Below are 23,619 nucleotides of genomic sequence, written 5' to 3'. Positions count from 1 at the left end.
CAGCCCTTCTCTCCCCACTCCTCTTCGTTTTCCTGCCGTCTCCTTTCTCGTCGAAAACGTCCGGCTCAGGTTTACTGAGCCGTCCCACCACCGCCCGCGTCCCGTGATCTGTCAGGCTAGAGGCAGCGCAACGGGATGAATCGAGGGGGAAAAAGCCGAAACGAAAAGCCCAGTGCGCCGGGCGGGCAAACGACTCGCTGCTTGGCACGCTGAGCTGGAAATGGTCTTTCCCTTTGCTTTTGGGAATCGTCCCCGTCTTCACCACCTCAAAAAGCAAACGGGCCACTACGCGCCGACACAGAGACGAAGAGAGGTTTCCCTTCCTTTCTGCTAGTTCCTGGTGAAAGCCTGGTAACGAGGAGGTGCAGCAGCTCGGCTCTGCGGGTCAGGAAGGACGCGTCTGCGCTGGCGATGAGGACGGGGTGCGTGGGCGCAGCCCGGCGCGGGGCTGCCTGGCGGCTGCCATCCCCGTCCCGCCGGGCACGGCACAGGTCCGGGGGGCACGCGCAGGCGACCCCCGCGAGGCGCCGGGCAGGGTGACGCGCGGATTTGGGTGGCAGAGCGGGGCCGGTTCAGGGCTCCCCTGAATGCGGTTGGGCTGAGTGCAGGCGCAGCTGCGTGCGGGACGCTACTGAACTGCGCGACAGAGATCAAGCGAGAGCGTATTTATACTAATGCATCATTAACAGCGCTCTTACTAATTTCACAAGTCCCGATCGTGTTTGCTGTGCTGTCCTCAGCGTGGTCGCGAGCCTCCGGACAAAGTGGGAGAGGGAGCTCCTGCTGCAGGGAGCCGATTTCAGGTGTTTAATACCAAAAGTTACCGCCGCCGCGTGCGCTGGAAGGTCTTTAAAAATAGCTCGAGGTCTGCGTGTGCGCAGACGACATCGCGAGCGAGGGGGATGTCCTACGTTTCGCTTAATCCCTCGGACCGGCGACAAAAGCCCCGCTCCTCCTCCTGCTGGGTGAGCTCCCCGCTCCGTCTCGGAGAAGAACCTTGCCCGTAACGAAGCGCTTCACCCTCCCGCAGCCGCCGGCTCTCCCTGCCGTGGGGCTGTTCTCGGCTGTTGCAGCCACTTCCCTGGAGCGAGGCACCTCCCGGGGCGCAGGAGCCGGCCGGGCGTGGCACCGGGGCTGGGTTTGGCCGTGGTGGCGAGCAGGTCTCCGCAGGGAACCGTGCCGCGCCAGGCGGCAACCTCAGCGTGCCACCGCGTCGGCCGCGCTGCTGCGCAAAGCCATGGGGGGCGAGGGCACGAGGAGCGGGGCTTTGCTGACGCTGTCCGGCCGAAAGCCTTACTCTCCGAGGAAAAAGAACTTGTTTGAACCACTGGAGCAAATCCGCAATTTTATTTCACCTCGACCGGCCACCAAAGTGGTGGGCTTCAAAACCCTTTGAAGTCCGCCATGTCCAATCCCTTAGTGCTCGCTGTAAATCTGGTATAATCTCCGCAAGCACGTTCCGCGCCCTACAAGTAGAGCGGTGCCAACTTGCTCTAATAAATCCCGCGTCAGGGCAGCTATCGCTGCGTATCTCCACGCAGCGTTTCCTGGCAGAAATACTTAAACGATAGCAGTCCCTACTTGGTGCAGTCACTTCTGTTTCGGAGGACTACGCTCTAACGTGTCGCAGATTTAGGCTTGGATTTGCAGTGTGCTTGCTTTCCCGTGCTTTTCTGTTTCTAATAATCCCTGTGAGGCATTCAATGTCTCTATTTGGGTTCCTAACTTCATGCCGAAGCAAGAAAGCTATGCTCTTCTTCTACCCAAACTTGGGGGCAAATGCGGGAAGTTCTACCGAAAAGGAGCGTTGCTAAAAAAGCGATCCAGCATCGCTTCCCCGCGGACTAGAAACGACTCTAGAGACAGTGGGGATGGTCCACGGAGAAAGTGAGGAAGAACACGCGTGCACGAGGAGAGCTCTTCACGGAACAAGGTCTTCCACGGGCCAACATATGGCAGAGTCACTAAAAACCGGAGAGTTACCTCCTGCTACCTTGAACGCGAAGACGAGGTTTTACGAATCTCTCCCCTGCCATCAGTTTTTCAGGCGGCCGGCAAGGAAAAGGCTTGCGGCTCGGTGCTGGGGAGGAAAGGCAAGGCTGCCGTGGGCAAGGGAGTGCTGGCTGCAGAAGTGGCCCATCGTCGCAAGAGCCTTCACAAGGAAAGGCTTAAAGCCACGGAAAATGGCTCCGGGGCTCCAGAAGTACCCGCTAGGATCGGTATTTTACTTGCACACAGTCGCTCACTCGCTCGGCCGTAGCCAGGCGGTGTGGCTGCTGGCAGCGGCGGGCGATGCCCAAAGGCAAGGCAAGATGGGCACCCCTTGGGACGGACGCGTTCCCCGCAGGCAAGAGAAGCCAATCACGAGGCAAGAGTTCGCGGCTCCAACGCACGGCTCGGCGTGCGTCAGCCGCTCGCGCGCGGACGCCCTCCTCTCCACACTGGCTGCGCTGGCACTGAACAGCTCTGGCCGGCGCGGCTGCGGAGGGAGCCCGGGCCGCTCCCGTGGGATGCTCCGGGGGCTGCCTGGATCCGCCGCCCAGGGGCACGGCAGCCTGCCGCAGCGACGCCGGGCCCCCCTATAACCTGTGGGGCCGGCTGCCAGCCTGGGTCTTTACGGGAGGATTTACCCCGTGAGACGCTAACGGCTCGTCCCCTGTTTACCCGCCGCCTCCGTCGCGCAGCCCGCAGCGCCGCGACGGGGCCGGCGCAGGCCCTTGGCTGAGGTCGCTCGCCGCGAGCACGTACAAGCGTGAGAAGGAGCTGGGAAGGCTGTTAGTCCAAACGACAGCTTGTTTTCTCTCTCGCTGACAAACGAGTCGGTGCTCCAGAAGCAATTTAGTCTGGGAATAAACATCCAAGTACCTGCTGCTAAGGCGGAGGCACTGGACGCGCGGAGCAGGGGGAGGCTGCAGCCAGCGCGGCTCCCAGGCGCTCGGTTTTCACTTGACTTCCTCAGCTGGCAGCTCACAGCGGACTAAACGCTCTCCAAGAGGAGCAGCTATTTCCCACCCGTGCCAAGGACCCCGGCCAGGAAACGCTTTTTTCCTCCCCTGACGCTGCTCGTTAATTTTGTTTGTTTGTTTTCTGTTTTTTAAAGCCTGCGCTGCTTCCTCAATTAGGACGCGATTAAAAAAGGAAAAGAAGGAAAACTCGAGGTACAGAGAGCTCAACAGATCTCTCAAGCGGGCAGCGGTGACGGCCGAGACGCCCCAACCCCTTTTTAGCGGTGGCGCGGGCAGCCAGGCCGCCGCGCCCTCACCTCCCTCCTGCGTAACTCATTTAGTGTGCATCGCGCCGCGCCCGCGCGGATAAATCAACAATAAAAATGCACAGGGAACTCAAGTCAGATCGATTTATTTCAATATTTCTGACACCGTCGCCGCAGAAGCCGAGAGCCGGGGAACCAACAATGCAATTTCCTACCAGAGAAGTGGTGAGACGTCGGGCATAAATTATGCTTAAATGCCACATAGATAACGAGGCTGCACCTGCCAAGATTTATCTCCCCTTTTCTGGCGTTGAAAGCGCTCTGAGACAGCGATCTGGCGCGGGAGCTGCCATGGGCCAGCCCCCCCGATAGGACGGGGTGTTTCCCCCGCCGGCGCGGCGCGGCGCGGATGGAGCTGGGGCACCCGAACGCCAGAGCCGAGCGACGAGGAATCGCGTCTGCTGGGGCTCCCACCGCCAGGCGCTCCTTCGCGCGCTTCTAAAAAGCGGGCGCCCGGCCCCTCCGCGCGGCGATGGGGAGCTGCCAGCGGGCACGCGCCGCGTTTCACGCCGCCCGTTGCGCTCCCCTTCCCTTTGCGGCGCGGAGGCGCGGGCGGACCATCGGCCGGGTTTGACCGTTGGGCGCGTACCGGCTCCTTCTCGGCACGTCGTAACGTTTATGCGCAGAAGGAGACGAAGGGCGGGCTCCGAGCAGGGGCTGCGGTAACGAGCTGGTTGGACGTGATGATCTTAAAAGTCTTTTCCAACCTTCACGCTTCCGCGATTCTGTGACGCGAGATTGGCTGCTTTTCCAAAAATACCCTTCCTCTGTCCGAGACGCTCTATTTTTAGAGCTGCGAAGCATCGCGCTGACAGGCGGCGGGGTCAAAGCTTTCCTTTAAACTTCTGGGGTTCCTTTGCCCTTGTGCAAGGACCTCAGTTTTTCGGCCGGCCGCCAACAGTAACGGCATGCGGCACGGCCGGCAAGACCCGGCTCCCGGCTTCCTGCGGAGCACCGGTGCCTGGGAGCCAGGCAGGCAGGGCCAGCTCCGAGGCCCGGGTAATAGCTGGCTTGCGTCATTCATTTGAACGTAATAATTAATACCCGGTACTCCATCCCTCAGGCCAAGACAGCACTGGTGCTTCGGCGCCCGGTGGCTGCCAGCCGCTCGCGGGCAGACGCGGAGCCCCGGCGCAGGAAGGAAGGTTTCCGCCTGATCTCGTCCCTCATAGGGGTGAGGGACGTTCCAGTGGTAGCCGAGCACCGAAGGGGAGCCGGTGGAAAGCCCGCAGCTGGGCCTAACGCGCAGGCACGCGCTTGGAGATGCACGGAACGCTGCCGTGCGCTTGGGAGGGAAAGGCTGCACAGACGGCGAAGCGAGCGCAGAGCGTGTGAAATTAAAAATCTCGCGGTTCTATCACTAGGAGGGAGAGCCGTCATCTGCATGTTGAAACACCCCGTTTGCAGCGGCAATTTCCCTCTTTTTAACTTTTTTTGGTGTACACAGGTTCCAGGGTGAAGAATGGAACGAAACTCCCCAGCAGCAGGACGTATTCGAACACGCGACAGGGCTTCTTTTTTTTCCCCCCCTCTAAACCTACGCGTCTTCTGCGGGAAGTCTTTCCCCCAAGGCGTTGAAATAGCTGCTGCCGGCAGTTCTGCGAGCAGCTCGCGGGAGAACTTTTTCGCCGTGGAGGTTGGGGAGGAGGCGCCTGCCCGTGGCAATAAGCCCGCCAGGCTGCGGGCAGCTGCCTGCGGTGGGACCCTGCCCTGCCTGGCCGGGGCCGAGCGAGCCTCCGCAGCAGCTTTTAATCTTTCACATGCAAAGCGCTCCCACTCCGCTCGTCACATTCGTGAGGATCAATGAAGTAACGGGAACGCGCTTTTCCCGACTGACGTGGAGTCCCGTCTCCCCAGTAATGGTGACCGAGGCGGCCGCCCCGTCCCCCGGCATGCTAACGGCATTTCTGACTCTCTGCTAAGGTCCCTCGTGACTTTTCCGTTGCTCGGGTCACTGCCTGGCAGCTTTCCTGCTCGCCCAAATCAAACCACCACCGCTGCAGGCTTCCATCAGCGAGACCTTGCGTCGCTTCCTTTAGGAATAACGAATTGGCTTGTTCCTGAAAGCGGCACGACAACGGGTATGGAAATAAATTTTACCGTTCCCGTCGCCTCTGAAGCGACCGCAGAGTGCTTGCGATGCAGCAGGACCCGACCGAGACCGCCCGCACCTAACAGCGTGGAACGGTTGACGCCAATAGCACGGAACAGAGCTCGGGAATACCGAAAAAAGTGAGAAACCCTGTTCAGGAGAGGCTGGAAGCGGGTGCTGGCAGCCCGGCCGGCGGCGCTGGCTGCTGCGGCACAGTGGCGCTGCTCAAGGAACACACGTTCGCTACCGATGCAAATTGTTCGCTTGCATTAGAAAATGAAATTCTTTCTATTTATACATGTTTAATGAGAATTTCAAAAGCCTAAAATGCAGCTAATGCTTCCAGGCGGCGAGCAGGCGCTTGGAGCTGGAGACGAAGAGCTCTGCTGCGCCGCTGGGTCCCGGCCCCGCGGCCGGCCGCTCCACCGTCACCCCCCACGGCCCCGTGTCCAAAGGCCGTCGCTTAAGACGTGGAAAGCGTCTCGCTCCCTCGGCTCCCCGTGCCCGGCCACCCGCCGCGGCAAGTGGGTGGGACGGCCCGAGCTCCGAGACTGAAACTCGCTCATTAACAAGCTGTTAAATAATTGATAAGTTTATAGAGAATTGCTTCCGTGTACATAATCGTGCATTTTTCAGAAAACCATCATCAGTTTTCAGTTAGTTCCACTCGAGGAAACAAGGGCTCATGCTTTCATTCCAGCAGATGAATATTTACGACGTGCTCGCTCCGTCTGGGGCCGGGGAAAACCGGATTATTCGGCTTCCAAGCGTGCAAAAGGTGGGCGGCGGGGGAACCGCGCGCGCCTCGGCTGCCGGCGGCGCCCGGCGGCCGCTCCAGACCCGCCCCAGCTAACTGCTCCCTGCAGCGCCTGAAGGTTTGGCCAACTTTGGGCTGGCGAGGCCAAGAAAAAGAGAGAAACCTGCCGCACGCTCGCCATCGGGGCTGCGCTAGTCCCGGAGATGTTTTTTCTTTTGGCCCTTTTTTCCCTTTGCATCGGCAATAACTTTAGGTCAGAGAAACCATCGTTAAGATAATTAAATGAGCAATTTAGTTATTAACAGATCGCAACCTTTTCGACGAGAGCTACTGGGCTTCCCCTGCTTCGAACGCAAACTCCTCGTGCGCAAGAAGTAAAAAAATCATCTCCTTGCGTGGCAGTGTGGGAAGCAGCTCGTTGCAGGCACCCTCGTGGCATTTGGGACCCACGCCCGGCTTCGAGCGCTCGCCCGCCGAAGGCCAGAACCACCCGTTGCAGCGCTTGGCGCTCGGCTTTCGTCCGCAGGCTCGGGACGCATGGCAGACAAACCCGGCCGTCCCTACGCCACTGGGCAACAGGAAAAAACGGCGTTTGATTTACTCCAAAGCAGCCTGAAAAGGCTTGCGGCACCTTGCCGTGCCTTGCCGCAGCGCGTGGCGGGGAGCTCCTGTTGGAGGGGGAAACGTCTCCTCGGCCTTGGCGCGTCAGCGAGACCAGCGGCGTGCCGGCTGGAAGGGGGATGCTGGGAGTGTGGCCTTACGCTCCGGCACCGGTACGGCTTGTGGGTCGCTCCCGGGACGCGCAGGCACCCTCGCCCAGCGCCGCTTCCTGGGGCAGCCGTGCCGGCAGAGCCGCGGCACTGATTGGCTTCATTGCGGCACAGAATTACTGCGATTCGTAGCGTAGGTGCCGGCAGGGATGGCGCTGTCGCTCTGACTCATCGCCGGCTCGCGGCAAAGGGCCCGTGCCCTCCGACAGCGGGATCTCCGTGTGGAAGGGCTGTGGCCCAGCTGCGTTCAAACCCACGCTGGCGAATGCACATGATGCCGCAAACGGGAATGCGGCAGCCCTCCTGGCGGCTCTGCGCTGGCTGTCCCGGGCGACAGCGAACGCCACCAGCCACAGAGAGAGGGAGAACCGAGAGCACGGCACCGGCTCAGCCGCCGCCGCATCCCCGCAGGCCGGAGCCGCAGGCGCTCGGCGTCGCGGTCCTCGCCTGCGCCAGCCAGCACGTCAAACCACCCTGCGTCCTACACACTACTCGGGAGGCACTGCGGCCAAACCCTGAAATCATCTTTATTGCTGCCGGGGATGCTCGGAGCTGCCCGCGGGGGAAAGCGCCTGCGGGTCACCAACAAGGGGCTAATGGCCGTGTGCGTTTCCCAGCCTTCCCTCTGCACCCAGACGGGCTCCGGCTTTTCGGCAGCCCGCGCGCTCCTCCTGCGATCCCAGCTGCCTGCGATGTCTTACGCTGCGGTATTAAAAAAACACGGATAATTATTACCGTTCGCCAGCATAACAGGTTTGAGAATCAGCATCCTTTGCTTTTGGCAAGAAACATGTCCCCAGGCAGCTTCCTTTGCATAGAAGCATCCAGAAACGTTCAAGTGAGAAAAAATGATATCAGCAAAGCACGTTTATCTAGATGAATTATTTTGAAAATTTCTGAGCATCCAAACTCACTGCAGGAGATTTGAATTCTAGACTTAGAAGCGACACGTTAATTTTGATCCTCCGGGCTAAAAAGTTATAATTGGCGCGCTCACCGTAAAACTGGCTTTTAATTAAACGAGCCTCGGAACGGAGGAGCTAAGCTGCGTTTCTGGGGCCGCGGTGTCCTAGGTTGTGCCGAAAGCGGCCGCCGCAAGCAGCGGGCAGCCCGACCGCCCCGCAGCCATGCGTGGCGCCGCAGCCGGAGGCTCGCGGGAGCCGGGGTGTCGCTGTCCTCCCCGGCGGGGAGCCCGAACCCACACTGGGAGGGCAGTCTTTTCGCGAGGGCCGGCTCGGTGGCCATCACGTGTACTTGCCGGGGCTCCAGGACAGCCCGGCAGCACCTCACAGTACCTGTTTGCCATATCGTAACGGGCTGCGTTTATTCACGGAGAGCATGCGTCGCGGTACCGAGCGTGGAAATGCCACCTCGCACGGTCGTCTCCTTCTTCGTGCACACAAAAGGCTGCGGGCGAAGACGGCACGTGGCACCTCCGCTCACGACGGTCTCGTCGACACTGGTGCGGCCAGGGAAGAGCGAGCGGAGCGGCCTCCCCCGTCCCGCCGGGCCGCCGCCCGCTGCCCCTGGCGCCCGCGCACACTGCCGGAACTGCGAGGCACGAGCCGGCGCTGGGCCGCAAGCCGAGCCGACTGACAGGCTCCTCCGTGTCAGCGCCAAAGCCCAACCTCTACTTCTTCAAAGATGCAGTTTTCCGACCCCGGCCGGGTCCGGCCTTCCCCGGCGTGGCTTCGGGGGGAGGCGGGAGCGGGGCTCCGCAGGGGCAGAGCCCACCGCCGCGGAGGGCGGGTCGCACCCCTGCGGGCTCTTCAGACGGCGATTCGGGGAAAGGGAACTAACAAAATAAACCACGCTAAGCCATTTCCGTGCCACTGGCCCTTCTCCGGGGGGAACAATCGCTGCCGAGGATCTTTGCAAAAATTAGATCTGAGGAATCTTCTGCACCGGGCATGGAGCGCGAGCCCATGAACGCGGTTAGTCGTTACCTCAGACGTCTGCCTTGATTAACAGGACTGTTCACGAGAAGCTTCACGTAACTGTGAGCCGCGCACGACTCGCACGACTGCGCAGGCGGGACTGGCCAACTGCCCCTTTCCTCCAGGCTCGCATGAACCTCCCCCCCGCCAGCCCGCACTAAAAAATAAACCAGCCCCTCGCCACGGCGGCGAAACGTCTGGCTCTCATGCACGTCACTGGCGCTCCGGGTTCGGGGTTTAGGAGTCCGATACTCCGGTTTAACGCGTGGGTTACTATCGGTGCTGACGCAGGGATGAAAAGCGTTTCGGTCCCGCGTCTCTCCCTCGAGGACACCCCTTGGGGCGAGGGGACACGCGCCTGCTCCCGCCGCGCCCCAAACCCATCGAGGCTCTTAAGCGACGCCGGTTACCGCCTGCCTGAAGCGCGAGCTCTTGGAGGCAAAGCCGCCGGACTGAATCGCGCCAGGAAATACCAGGAAAATGGGAAAAACACAGGCTCAGCCTCGCCCAGCAGCAGGAGCCGCGCGCCCCAGAGCCCGGGCGTGGCGAGCAGGGCGGGCGCTGCCGCCTCCCAGCAAGGCTAGGAATTCCCGCAAATTCCGGGAGTCTTTGGGGAAACGTGCGAGCCCCTCCGGGTTGGTGCGGGCAGACCCGCTCCGTGCTGCCGGCGTCGACTCCATGCCGCAGACGGCGACGGCAACAACGGCTTTAGGACCCTTGCGAGACAGCCTGCGCAGCCGGTTATTGTTGCGCCAGATTTAGGCCGCGGACCTGGAGACCGAGTCCGAGCCTCCAAGCAAAGAGGCCTAATTAGCAGATGCGACAAAGCTCTGGCTTTTAATTAAACACAGCTTAACGAGGAGGACCTGGCACAGGTGGTTCCCGTCGAACCAGAGACTGCACGCCGGAGGATGTCGGAGCCAGGCCGGCTCTGCAAGGCTGCCCCAGGACGGGGGTCCCGCCGTGGCAGGGCTCCGCGCGGGACGGGGCGGGGGTGGGCGGGTGCCCCATCCCCGCGGCAGCCCCGAGCCAGGCGCCCGCATCGCCACGGCCGAGCAAAGCCGCGGGGCTCCCGCTGCCTGCAGCCCTGCCTCTCCTGCCCACGCCGCCTTCTCCGCTAACCACTGGCCCCTTCTCGCCGTCACAAATAACCAAACAAGCAGCATGGCGAGAGAATAATATTAATATTAAAAAGGCATTTACGGTTTTAATCAAGCTTTGGGGGGAAAAGAGAGTTTAACGCGGCACTTTACACAGTTGATAAAATGTTTGACATTTACTGGTGCCTGTAATGAATCTTGTCTCAATTTTCTCTTTTAAAATGCCACTCCAGGTACTTGTAGGGTTTAAAAAGCACTTATCCACCAAAGCGTCACCACAGCCGCGGATGCCGAGCGGCAAACGCCGCTGCAGGGCGCGCCGGCGCCTGCACGGGCACCGCGAAGGGTCTGCGGCTGGAGCGGAGACCCGGGGCGTCTCCGCGGCCCCGCTGTAGCGCGGCCCGGCAGAACACCACCATTTTCCCACCGGTTTCCCCGTACCCGAGCGGGGTGTCCCCAAGCTCTTCGGCAAACCCTCCTCCGGGTGCTGCAGCACGCTTCGGGCGCTGCTCTGTCACGCCTTCCGCTCCCTTTATGTTTATATTTTGGCCAAGGAAGCGGCAGTGGTGCGGGATCGACTCGCCCAGCGGCTACGAGCCGGTGGCACCTCCCCGGACCCCCCCGGCCTTGCAGGGACACCCGGAGCCAAGCGGAGCGCGGTGGCCGTGCAAGGCTCTGGCTTTGGCCGCGGCCGCAGGCCAGCCCCGAGCTCCTGGGATAAAGCGAACCCAAAGGCCTCAACCTCCTGAGGAGGAGGAGGAGGCTGGATGCTTACTTCATCCTGCGAGGAGACGAGCCGCCCCCGGCCCGGCCAGCCGGCAATGCTGCCAGCAGGAGGGAGCGCGGCGGCGCGGCTTCGCCTCTTGCCGGCAAAGGGCGCTTGCCTTGCGTAAACACGTCTGACGCTTTGCGGCTACCAAAGGTGCGCCCGTCCGGGAGCGCTTCGCCCACCTCCTGGAAGGACGCCCCGGAGGGCGGTATCGGCACAGGCGGCCGCGCCCCGGGCGTCCCTGTCGACAGGCACGCTGACCTCTTTCTCTTCTCCCTTTTTCCCTTTTTTTTTATTTCAGAGGGAAGGAACAAATTATTCTACGAAAGTGAGTGCCTGTCTCAGGAGCCCGGTGTAGCAAATCAGGTTTTAATAGCTTTGAAATTGAGGTTCTTCGGGTCAATAGGACAAGATTCCACCGGCGAAATGACAGACCCATAAAGGGGAAAAAAGCAAATATTTTGTTACTCATCAGAGAGTCACGGTCCAGAGATAGCGGCTTCAAATACCGCTGTGCTCTTCAGGATACTCTAACGTTCAGGCATAAGCTCCCTTTTTCTCTTGTTGCCTATATATATACATATATATTAGCTTCGGGAACAGAGCGCTTGGCTTTCCGTCCTCGGACGTGCCTAGGAATTTCCGAAGTTGTTGCTGCAATTGGAAAGTTTCCTCTGGAAGAAAAGCACTCCGCCTTCCCGACGGCCTCACGGCCGCCACGCTCGGACACTTCGCGCCCGTGAACCGGGGACGCTGCCGACGCCCCGTCAGACGGAGGAGCTCACCGACCGCGAGCGTGGGAGCGGACCGTGACTCGCGTCGCTCGGTGCCGAATCTCTCCGGCGTTCTAGCGGCCTTTTGAAAACCAAGCTGAGAAAATGAAAGCATCCCGCCCGTAGGAGAACAGGTAATTACGGGCGAGTTACGTGGAGGGGGAAAATGCGACGCAATAAAAGCCAATGCATTTTAAACGGGAAAACATAAATACGCTACAGACAATGCCCTCGGTACCTGAGAGTTGGAGCTTCATCCCCTATTTGCTAATTAAAACCGCAGCAAAATCGATTCCATGAACGCCAGGAGACTTCTCGATGCCTTTTCCCACGCAGGGAGACGAACTAGAAATCGCCCGCCAGCGGGGCAGAACCAACCTGTGGCACCGGCCCGGGGCGCGTGCCGCAGCAGCGGCGGCGAGCGGCCTGTGCCGCGGCCCTGCGGGCGCGCCTGGCGCCAAGGGCGGGGGGGCCGGCGGCGGCCCCCAGCGGGTACGGCCGCCCCGGGTGCCGGATGAGCGCGAGCTGCCGCAAAGGGAGAAGCTGCTCACCCCTCCAGCAGCGAAACGGCTTCGGCTCATGCAGGACAGAAAACTTTCAGAGGACTTCTGCCAACGAGCGCCGGAATTATTTGACTCGTTAGTAGAGGGATGAATGGACGATAATTATTCCTGATTTCATATTCAGAGATCATTACCATCCCTACGCAGGGTAGACAGGGAGCCCTTCAGCTCCTGCAAGTTACTTTAAATATTCATGGAGCCGAGAGAAAGTTCTCACAGTTCGGACGGCTGCGACAGGGAAAGCGCCTCCGGCCGAAGGGGCCGGGCAGCTTCTCCCCCCGCGGCCGCCACTCCCCGAAGGAGCATCCCAGCGCCGGTCACTGGTACTCGCCAGCCCGCACCGGTGGCAGCACCGGCCCAGCACTCGGAGCTAATGCGCCGTTTAGGGACCGTCCAGCGGCGAGCGGGAGGTGGACACCCCGGCATTTTTTCCAGGCCACTCGTTGCTTTGCGGCGATGCCGAGTTTTAGCTGCGGTGAGGTGAGAGGGACTGCTGTCCTCACCCCGGTGCACGCTGCTTCGCTTGCGCCGCTGCTGCGGGAACGTATCCCAAAGGCTCCCAAAGCGGCTTTTCTACCGTGCGGCAACACAGATACGGCCGCAGCGCAGCCGACTGTGAATTCCCTCTTGCAGACGTGAGTCCGGTCTGAGCTTCTGCTTTGTCAGGCTGATGCATGGGAACGAAGGAAATTACCTCGGGACGCCGGCGAAGCGCTGCGGGCGCCGCCACCGCGGGCGAGCTCCCAGGGAAACCCGCGGCCGAGGGGGTTATTTGCGGGTGGCCACAGGTCGTCCCTCCTCCACCTCGCGGCGAGGCTGATGCCGCTCCGCAGAGCGGAGAACCGGTGCTCCTGGTTTGCTGCCTGCAGCACGCCGGGGCTTGCCGAGCAGCCGCTGGCCTGTGCGGGCAGCGTGCGCGGCGCCTCGTGCTCGCAGGACGCTTTAGCGAAGGCTCTTTTCTGGGTCTTTGCTCAGCCTTTCTCTGGTAAGACGTCACGCTCAGATGCTCCCGCCGCTCCGCCAGCAGCAACAGAAGCAATCTCATCCTCACTTAAGCCAGAAGTTGCCTTTTTTCCCCCCCTTCTTAATATCCATCGGCACAGGAACCGAAGGAACATACACACTTGCTCAGGAGGTTTTTAATAATAGGAAAAGACTCAGAAATAGGCCGCACACGCAAAAACCACACACTTACCAGCGGAAGTAGCTCCCTGTTTCCGTCTCATGCCAGCCTACCCGCACCGAGCTGCCCAGTGGCGGTGGAGGGCGGGCGACGGATCAGTGGGTCCGGCTGGATCCGGGCTGGCAGCCGCTAATCTGCTCCACTGCTGCCCCCAGGACCGATAAATCAGTTCGTGGCTGTAACCCATGAGCTTTCCCATCGTCCCCCCGCTCCAGGCTTTCGGGTGGTGCTAAATCGCCGACCCTTGCCGCGACCTCCGCGGCAGGAGCAGGCTGCTCCCGCGGGACGGCGGCGTGCCTGGGCGATGTGCTGAGCGGGGCAGCGGGACACGGCGCCTGGCGAGAGCCGCTCTCCCCCGACCGCAGGCACGCCGGGGAGCGTGGCCAAGTACCTGCGATTTACGTCCCGAATTACACCTACCGCGCACGCTCCCTTGACGTACGGAAACATCGCGTCACTTTAAGGATCGCGCCAAACTTCTGTCCTCCAATCAACGCCCAATTTCCTTCCAAGGATAAAGCCGTACGTTATTTTTGGCTGACCAATTCAGCTCGGGGCACTCTAATTTTTCCCCATGCTCTCAGAGGACAAACGCTTCACCGTGATTGCCGCAGAGCAGCGACAGAACAAGCACGTTTCTAATGGCTGGCAGAGCGCGTATGAAATATCTTAAATGTATTAACTTCGGCACTTGACGGCTCTCGGGAGAAGCTCTCGGAGCCACTCGTGTGCTTCACCTCCGCCGAGAGAATTCCCTGTCCCCCAAACTGCGGCCGGCTAGAGGTCGCCGGCGTTTGCCGGCAGCTGCCTCTGCGCCCCGCTGTGAGCTGCCCTGAACGGCTCGGCGAGCGGTGCAGATGCTGCTCAGCCGTCGCGGTGCCGCGGAGCAGCCGAGCGGCGCCGGCAGCGCTCAGGCTGGGAGATGCTCACCGCTCCCGGCGCCGAGCGGGGAGCACGGGAACGCAGCCGGGACAACATGGCCAAAGGCTCCGTTGGCTCGACAGCACCCGCCTACTGCAAACGCGCCGAGCGCCTGCGCGGGAAGCAATTCCCAGGGCTCGCCCTCTGGCCGCACGCGCCTGGGATTTTATCACGCTTTCAATAAAAAGAAGTGCTGGAAGATAACGCCCGAGCGGCACCTGCCCCGTGGGCCGCCGCCAAGATGGGAAAACTGCCCTTGGTTCTTCGGAACGGATCTGCGGGAAAGCGGGCAGCGCTCTCCGGGGGCTGCCAGGACTTCGCAGGCACCACCACGAATAACAGTTTATCTACAGCGTTTCATTCAACGCGAAGCCTCAGACGTGGCCTGAAATTATGGGGACGCTGTGAAAATGGCTTTATAAACTATTGCTTTTTCCTCTGTGAGCGGCAGCAAAGTACAGAGCAGACAAAAGCCAGCCGAGACGCTCAGTGTAATAAATAAGTCAGCGGAGCTGATAAAAATAAAGGATGAAATATAATTCAGCCGTTCAGCGACAGATCCCATCTTCGCTGTGATAGAGGGCCTGTTGAAACTGTCATTGCTTCAGGAAATTAAAGAATGAGCCCATTAGTAAGGATATTTAGAGATGTTCGTATTAAGATTACGACTTCCCAGACGTAGCCCGCGCAGGGAACGTGCTCTATCCGCAAGTCATTTTTCACGGTCCCTTTTTGGTCCCGCTCCGAAGCCCCGGAAGGTGCTGCTGGGGGGCCACGAGGCGAGGGGGAGCGGGCGGCGCGGGCCGGGGGACGCGGTGCCTGGCCCAGCTTGCGGCAAAGGGAATAACCGGCGCAAACCTCACAAGAAAGTGCCGTCCGGGCAAGCGGTCCTTAATCGGAGAGGAGCCTTAATCGCCGCCACGTGCGATTCCCCGTGCCGCAGCGGCGCTTCACCCGGGCCGACGCACGGGCGGGCTCTCGGGAGCCGGGAGCAACTGCCGTCGCTTGCTTCCGCGGCTCCTACCGAAGCAAACTCCGTTGCCGGCAAGAACGGAGCAAAGCAGATCATAAAAGCAAATAAGCGGCGGCCGCGAAGCGCGACGGGAGGGAGAGCCGCAGCCGAAGAGCGGGGACGGGGCGCAGCCTGGGAGGGGGGGCACGCGAGGACGAGGGGGTGTGGGTTAAAAAAGAAACACAACGGTAGAAACAAGGGGCAAATCTCTAGTCCTGGTATATTGAAAAAAGGATGGATGATCGTAATTAGCTTTCAGGATTCTTAATTATAGAAGGAGTATAAATAATCACAAAGCACCGCCTCGCTAACGAGTCCTTGTGCTGAGAACACAGGCACGCGTTCGTCGGGGAGGCTGCGGAAGCTCTGCCGTTAATTAGGCGCCTCGCGGCCAGCGGGGTTGCGGGGGAAGGAGAAGCACGCGTCCGAGAGCGGGCTCGCGGCACCCGGCACCAGCTACGGGACAGCGGGGCGCTAAAACGAACGCGCTTCGTCAGTAGCGAGCGGGCCGGGGAGGCGGGGACGAGCCTCGGCGCCCGCCTCAGGTGCCCGTCAGAGGTGGTTAAAGCTGGGCGGGACCCGGGCAGGAGGAGGAGAGGCGACCTGCCTTCAGTGCGCGCGGGAGCGCGCCCCACGGCGCCCGCCGCCCTTCCTTCGCTTTTCTTTTTTGACTACGAATTTCAAGCGTTGCCACAGGAGTTTTTCCAAGTAATTATGTTTAGCCGGTATTTGGCTACATCTAACGAAGCAGCAATAAACAGCTCAGTGTTTTCTTCCTTGATGAATAACGAACATTAATTTCCCTTTGTCAAAAGGGAACCTCTGCTCTTCGCAACGGATGAGACTCCAGAGCGGAAACTCGGGGAGGGGACAGGGCTGCACCAGAGAGGACGGCATTTTGGGGAAGCCCTCGTCTCCGCCTGCGCGTAGCTGCCCAGGGGAGAGCGGAGGCACCCGTGTGCCAGCGCAGCACGTGCCGGCACGACGTCTAGCAGCGACGCGGGCGAGCGCTGAGGTTCAGCTCAGCTGAGGAACGAGCAGGCGGGACTCAGCGGGGGGGTTTCTGTCGCCTCTGCGGACGAGAGCACACCGCGCCTTCGAAGGATCCTCCCCACGGGGCGAGGGCGCGCGGCAAGCTGAGCGCACGGGAACGGCCCGTCCCACCGGCGAGGGCGGCGAGCAGCAGCCTGGGCTCGGGCGCCTTCGTAAGGAACGGCCGCCGCTCCCCGCTTGGCCCTCTGGTCTGTATTTTTTTCGGCAGAAGCCAGGCTGAGCACGAGTGGCGAAGGCGTGCCAGGCACCACGGCGTGTCCCACGGCAGCAGCGACGCCAGGACTCCGTTCCAGGCGGGGGTGCCTTCCCTAGGAAAACGGCCCAGAAGTCTTCTCCGGGTTATTCTCCTCTGCGTCGCTAATCCCACCGAACCTACGGCGCGCCTCTGCGCAGTCGGAGAAGAGCCGTTACGCCCGCGTCCCACACGCCATGCCTTCCTTCTAATTGCTCATTGCTCGATAGCTGCCGCGCTGGTCGGCGTCGGGTCACACCTTTGCCGCCCGGCGCCGCGGCACCCGGGCGCGGAGCAACGGGCACCTCCAATTCACACGGCCGAGGTGCGCGGCGGTCTGCAGCGCGCGGGAGGATCGCGGCTCGGTTGAGAAATGCCGGGGCTTGATTTTGTCGGACGGGATGCTGCTAGCGAGCGAGGCGCGGGCCAGAAAGCCAGCCTGGTTTTCAGCAAGGGGCCGCGTACACCTCCACCTCTGGTTTTACGTGCACCGCATTTACGCGTGGCCTGGGCATTAAAATATAAATGCCCGCAGACCTATGGCCAGGCAGAAGTTACAGCGGCACGACGACGGCACTTACACAGAGACATCGCGAAAAGCCGCCTCATACACCTTAGGAGAGGTTTTGGGGGTTACCCGCGCTCAGCCGGGCTGTCTCCTCCCGGCTGTAAATGATTTCGCTGCGTTCCCAGGCCGGCTGCAGCTGGAATTAACATCTGTGGCACACGGGAAGAAAATCCCAGAGCAGCCAGTGCTGGAAAAACAACCCCTCGGCGTCCTGAGCCTTAACTACAGCCAGACGAAGCCCCGACGCACGGCAGCAGAGGAGGAACGTTCGTGCCTCGATAGACAGATCCGCGTCTTGGGGAAAACCTTAAATAGCTGGAAGGTGGAAAACTGTTTCAGAGACTAAATGTTCACCGTTAGCACGCGCCAACGCATCCTCTCTGCCTCGAGAAGAAGCCTCTTCTCGCTGCTCGGAACCCTTTCCCATTTCAGATGCGCGACGGCGCGGCGGAGGCCGGGTGAGATTTTCGGTGGGAAGCAGAGGAGAGGTTCCCGGGGCCGGGGAGCCTCCAGCGCCCGGCGATGAAGGTGCAGCTGGTTGGCGTGAGCACTCCGGCCGGCGACGTTCGCATCTACCGCAGCTCTTGCCTCGACGTTCGGGAGCGATCGCACCCACCGCGCAGCTCGTTCTGCTCCATAAAAACGTACCGGCAAACGGCGTATGCTGCTGTGGGCGAATCGATGTTGTCATGCTCTTTTGGCAAAGCACAAAATAGATTGTTTTCATAATGGAAACCGTCGTGGCAACGTACTGGCGGTGGGTAGAGGAGACTGAAACCAGGGGACGGGAAGGAGTACGTGACCTCCCGCCGCGGTCGTGTCCCTCTCCTGGCGTTGCCTGGGTTTGTCCCGCCGCCGCCTCACCCCACCAGGGCTCCCACACCCCTCCGGGGTCTTCGGAACGTTCCCCTGCGTTCTCGAACCTCAGTCTCCACAGTCCAGGCTTCCCAGCAACCCAGCAGCCCCCCAGCTTCGGCACTTCAAGCCCCCTTGTCTCTCCGGAGCCGGGCCGCGAAAGGGATACGCGCGGCCGCTGTTCCTCGCTTACGGTGTTGACCGAGTGCTCCTTAGAACAAAAACGAGGGGGAGAAAGAGCGGGCGCTCCTGCCTACGCAAACGCAACGTGCGTTCAGACTCATCAAATAAAACCATGGCAAATAGAACCTGCGGCGCTGGGGATAAAAACGATAACGAGTTTTAATAGTTCACTTCGATTTCCTCTCTTGAAACCAGCTCCGGGAGGCTGATACTGGATCGGGGGGATGTTAGAATCCCGGGCAGCCGTACAGCTTCCAGAGGGCGAGGGAGAGGGAACGGCGCGCCGCCACCGCCGCGAGCGCCACGCGAGGCGGCCGTTACAGCAGCCCTGCGATTGGGCTGGCTATCGATCGCCCATACGCTTTGAATCAATAGCCCGGGCGAAGCTGCGAGCTGGATTGGTGTTGCAGGGGTGTGAAGCATCCATAAACTTGCCATTTTGCGATCGGCTTAAAGCAGAAATCCGGGTTGGCACCCCCGAAGGAAAGCGCGACTGAACTTATTAGCGACACCACCGACGGCCGATAAATTAACGATCTCGCTCCATCCTCGTGTGATCAGCCACAAGCTGAATTGCAGCATTAGGACCGACTTGCCCTGCAGCCCCGCGGGTGCCGAGCACCTGTAGCCCCGGCTTCAGCCGAACAGCCGTCACTCACGCCGCGGGAAAACCGCGCCGCTGCCGCACGCAGCTTGCGGCCGGGCGGGCGAGCCGCGGTTGAACAAAATGAAGTTACCTTCCGCGGCGGGGCCGCTGCTGCCGGGAGAGCGGGAGCCGTGCGCTCGTGAGGAGCCATCTGGGTCAAACGGCAGGAAGAAATCTCAAAATCTGCTTTATTTTTTTTTTTTTCTCCTCCGAGAGCTCAAGGGCAAAATTTGAACATCAAAGGCAGGGAGACGTATTCCTGGGCTGATTTGTGAACATCTTGTTGAGACGTCTAGGATCAGATCTGAAAATATTTTAGTGATGCAGAGAGTGATTCAGAGAGTCGTCTGGGTTATCCGCCCCTCGCCGAGGATGCGATGGAAAGGTTTGTGGCTGAGTGTCGCCCGGGAAGAGCGGAGCAGTCAGACCCGGCGTATAAACTGTTCCGTTTGTCTCCCAGGATCTCCTCAGCCCCGTGGCAGGTCTGGGAGGAGCAGTCATCGCTTCCAGACACGCTCTTGGGGTCACCGCGGGCCTTTCTCACACGCGCCGCTCCCGGCTTTAGCCTGACGGCACGCGAGGGTCTGAGCCCTTTCCTCCGCCTCGCCCCAGCAGGTCCGGCCGGCAGGGACGAGGTGCTCGCGGGAAACGCCGGGAACGCCCCACGGCTCGGGAGGAGCCGGCCGCTGATTTTTCAGACCAGAAACCGCGAGCAGGGGAGGTTAACTTCTTGAGCCCGTGGCGCGACCCCGGGAGCGAGGGACCGCCAGCTCGCGGCCCGGGGGCCCCTCGGCCGTGGCGAGCATCCCGGCTGCGCAGCCCCCCCGGGGGTAGCTCCGGGCACCTTCTCGAGCAGGTGCCGCCCGCGTCCCAGCGGCTGGCGTGCTCGGATGAAAAAGCGCGTTGTTTCGTTCCCTCCCCGGCTAGCCAGCTGCCCAAAGACAAATTGTCCTCCCTCGGGGCGCGCATTATGAATGCTTAAGCAAATTAGCCATAAATAGAAAATGTAACATATGGGTCTGTAGATAATGTTTCATTATAAATTATCATATTCTCCAGGGAGATACGCCTCTTCCCTTCACACCAAAGACTTTGTGTTTCTTCTTCTGTGCAGATTTTGAGTTTCTTCTTTTTTTTTTTTTTTGGTAACTGTTTTTGACAACGGTTGGACTCAGCAGTTGATTTCCTGGCTGCAGAAACCAGGATACGAAACTCCCTTCTGCTGCAAATCCTCTCGGATTTAATACTCTCTCATTAAAAAAAGTTAATACAGTTCTGATGAAAGGTGCCTGAGCGAAAGCCCTGAAGATTAAACGTGGCTGGTTCTCCCCCAGAGTCACACCAAGGACAAGAAGGCTTCTCCCCGCAGGACGGCCGCTCGCGCTCGCTCTGCGCCCATCGCCGGCGGCGATGCGGGACCACAGTCCCCGTTCTCGACCAGACTGAAACGAAGCGCTTTCCCGGTGAAGAACACCCGTGAATTATTCCCTCCGGATAGCGGATCGCTCAAGCTGATCTCACCTTCTCCTGCTTGGGCTGAACTGCTCGAGAGGAATTTGCCCAGCGCCGAGGCGTCTCCTTGGCCATCACCCCGACGTCCTTCATCCACCACGGACCGCGACGAGCATCACCGAGCTCCCGGCGAAAGGGCTTGAAAGCTGTGTCGTTGTTCACCTAGTTACAGAGTCCTCCAAGCAACAGACTCCCCAGACGGCCCAAGCTTCATCTTCCATGTCTTGAAAATTGACTGGTTTGGTGCTTTTTTTAAAAGAAGTTGTAATTCCATAGGCTTGTTCCCGCACTGATCCGGAAACAAGCTCTCGGTGTCCGCCTGGGAAGTCTCAGCTCGCTCCGGGAAGGCGTTTCTCGCCTTGCAGAAAGCTCCCTGGGCTGGTGACGTGCTGGGGCCCCGGGTGTCGCACGGAGGGCAGCAGAAAAGGGCTTTTTCCCCCCCAAATTAGTGCCTCTGTAAACACAGACTTTGTAGGCAAAAGCCACGGTGTGGCGAGTCGTTTCCTGCGACACTTGGACGGCTGCACACGGATGTTTGTCTCCGTGTAACGGAGGCTGAACTCCTCCGTGCCACTTCAGACGAGATTATCGGAGACGGAGGGATTTACCTGCCGTAACTGGAGAAATCTTGGCACTTGCGCCCTGAAGCTAATTTATGTCATCAAAGCCCTGAACGAGCCTGATTTTGGCGTCTCTGCCTCTCGGCAATAACCGCGGAGTTAAGGGGAGGAAAATGCACGACGTAGCATCTGTTGCAAGGCAAATATTGGGGAGGATTGTGGCAGCTCCCACCAGAGACGCTTCCCGGCCCAGTCGGTCGCGTAAAACATCCACTCGTGGCTCGTCAGCATCTTCCTCGACCGCCGGCGGGAGGCAGCGCGCTGGCAGCGCGCGTACCGGAGGGACGCTCGGGGAGCCCGTGACCCCCATACGGCCCTTCCTGCGCGCGGCCGCGCCCCAGCGACGCGCTCGCAGGCCAGAAGTCGTTTGGCTCCTTTTTGACCGAGCGCCCTTGAAGCGCCGGCTGGACCCGGGTGCCAGCGCGGGAGCGCCCGCAGAGCCGCGGCAGCCAGCCGCGCGGCACAGCCGCTGCCGGCCAGGGTTGTAAAGCAGAGACCGGCCTATTTGTGAATGCTTTGGGAAAACAAAACAGGAACGAGAGAGGCAAGCGCATGGCGGAGCTGCGAGCCACATCCGCCGGGAGGCGAGCCCTTTCCGGCGCGCCCGGGGTAAGGGGACGGCCTCAGTCGTTACGCCCGCTCCCGGCGTAACGCGGCGCACCGTCGGGCAGGATTTGCAGCAGTTCCTCGGCGGCGCCGGAGGGTTTAGCAGATACCCTTTGGCGCCGGGGGCGGGCGACTTCACTGGGTCAGCTGGCTTTGCGCTGCAAGGGCTTAAAGATCCCTAGTAGCCTCCTGAGCAAGCTGCCCGGCAGACTTGAAAAACAGAAGGAAAAAAAAATTCAGATTTAGCTGGGCTTTCATTCTCGCTGCCTCTGCCAGTCGCCCTCGCCGCCCCACCGGACGCTCGCACCCTGGCGCCGCGGATGGAGAGCACCCGGCACAGCCCACCTCGTCCTTCCCGGGGAAGGCGAAGGCACCCCGGGAAGCCCCCGTCCCTGGAGGCTTCCATGCTGTGCCGGACTCTCGCACGGACCCTGGGGCCGCGGCGACAGCGGTGGGGCCAGACCCCCCGCTGACTCCGCTCTGCGCGTCCCAGCCGGGTTCGCCCCGCGCTGGAAGGCAGCGGCTGCCGCGTCTCGCAAGGCTCGGGGAAGCTTTCTGCCCGAGGAAGGCTTTACCTTTCCCCCGCGGCAGCAAAGCGAGCGGCCGAGCCGAGCTGCCCCCTCCACATCCCCGGCTGAGAGATGAGCATTAAGCAAATCAGCTTCGTCATTTAAAATAAATAACATCCCAAACTTATCCCTGCCAGCCGCAGAGCTTTGGCTTACTGCTCCAGGCAAACAGCAATTATCGCCCCGAGGCCTCGGAGATAAAAAAGGGGAAAAGGAACAGAAGAGGCAGCGAGGGAAGAGCTCAGCAACGCGCTCCCCGCGGGCTCTGGGAGCTGGTGCCATTTTCCCCGCAGGCGCGCGACCGAGGGAGGGAGCCGCAGCGCACCCGGGTGCTTCGGTACCCTCCCTCGCTCCTCGCCAACTCTTTGCTTTTATAGCCTCGGACTCGTGCTTTTCCGCTTGTTTTTTTTTTTAAATCCGTGGCTAATCTTTTGCGCTGCAGCACAACGCGCTCCGTGTAACGAGAGGAATGGACGCAAAGGCGATCGCCGTCGCCAGCAAGCCCTCCAAACCCGACAGCTTCCCAGCCCGAATCCACGGGGAAGAAGAGAGGGGGAGGCAATGCTGCAGACACCCCAGCTCTCCTCCGGCGGCTGCGACCGGCTCTGGCGCAGGCGGTGATGCCCTTCGTGCACAGGGCTTCAACCGGGGGGAAAACGAGGCAAAACCCACCTGCCCTGCGCGCCGGTGGCGAAGTATTCATCCCCTCCCGGCCAGCATTTACACGCAGAGGGCTGCCTTAATATTAAGCAACCGTGCCGCAGGCGGCGGGGACGGGGGTCCACTGCCGCCTCCTTCGGTGCCCGGGCGCGGCGGCACGTCCGCGGCGCTGACGAGCTGCTCGGCGGTGAATGTCGCATTCATCCAGGAGTGGAGCGGGCGCGTAGCCTGCACGTCTAGGCAAAGCAAAGGCAGATTCTGCCGTTTCTTCGGGCCTTTCATTTCGCACGTCATTTTTTCTATGTAAGTATAGGTTTACATGAGAGGTAATTATCATCCTTTCAAGGCTCTTCGCGCAGAGTAAAACGAGACGGAGTATTACATTCGTAATATAATCGTAAATAAAAAGGGCCGTAATAACCCCCAATTAGCACATTAAGATGCGCCGAGGACTTGTTTTACCGCTCCGGTATAAACAAGACCTCCGGGAACACCTTGCACCGCCGGCACTCCCCCTTCCAGAGCCAAGTTACGCAACACCCTTCAAACAGGTTATTAGCCGGGGTCAGGCGTGGGTTTTTTCACGAGGATTAATTAATCCTGGGCAATTCTGTTCCCTCGGCGCGGGCAGGGAGGAGAGGGGCCGGGAGGCGCAGCCCAGCTGCCTCCTCCTCCTCCCGGGCTGCGAGAGGCGGCGGGGCAGCGGGTGGGCACGGCGCGAAGGGGCGGCGCGAAGACGCGCTGAAAGACGACCGAGAGCCCATCTTCGCTCTCACAGTCAAGCCCTGAAAGAAGCGTCAGGCGAACGGCACCTTCTCCCGACGCTTAGGAGCGGGGCTGGCTGAGGCGGGGGCCGGCGGGGTCGCTCCCCACCCCGGCGCCCGATGGATGCGCGTCGGCCGCCGAACGGGAAATATCGATTTTCCTGTCGATTTTTGTCAGTCCACGGGAGGCAAACAGGCTTAGG

This window comes from Phaethon aethereus, assembly GCF_964289735.1.
Source record: "Phaethon aethereus genome assembly, chromosome: 21".
Classification (NCBI taxonomy): Eukaryota; Metazoa; Chordata; class Aves; order Phaethontiformes; family Phaethontidae; genus Phaethon; species Phaethon aethereus.
The sequence above is the reverse complement of the archived record's forward strand: the minus strand, read 5'-3'. Positions refer to the sequence as shown.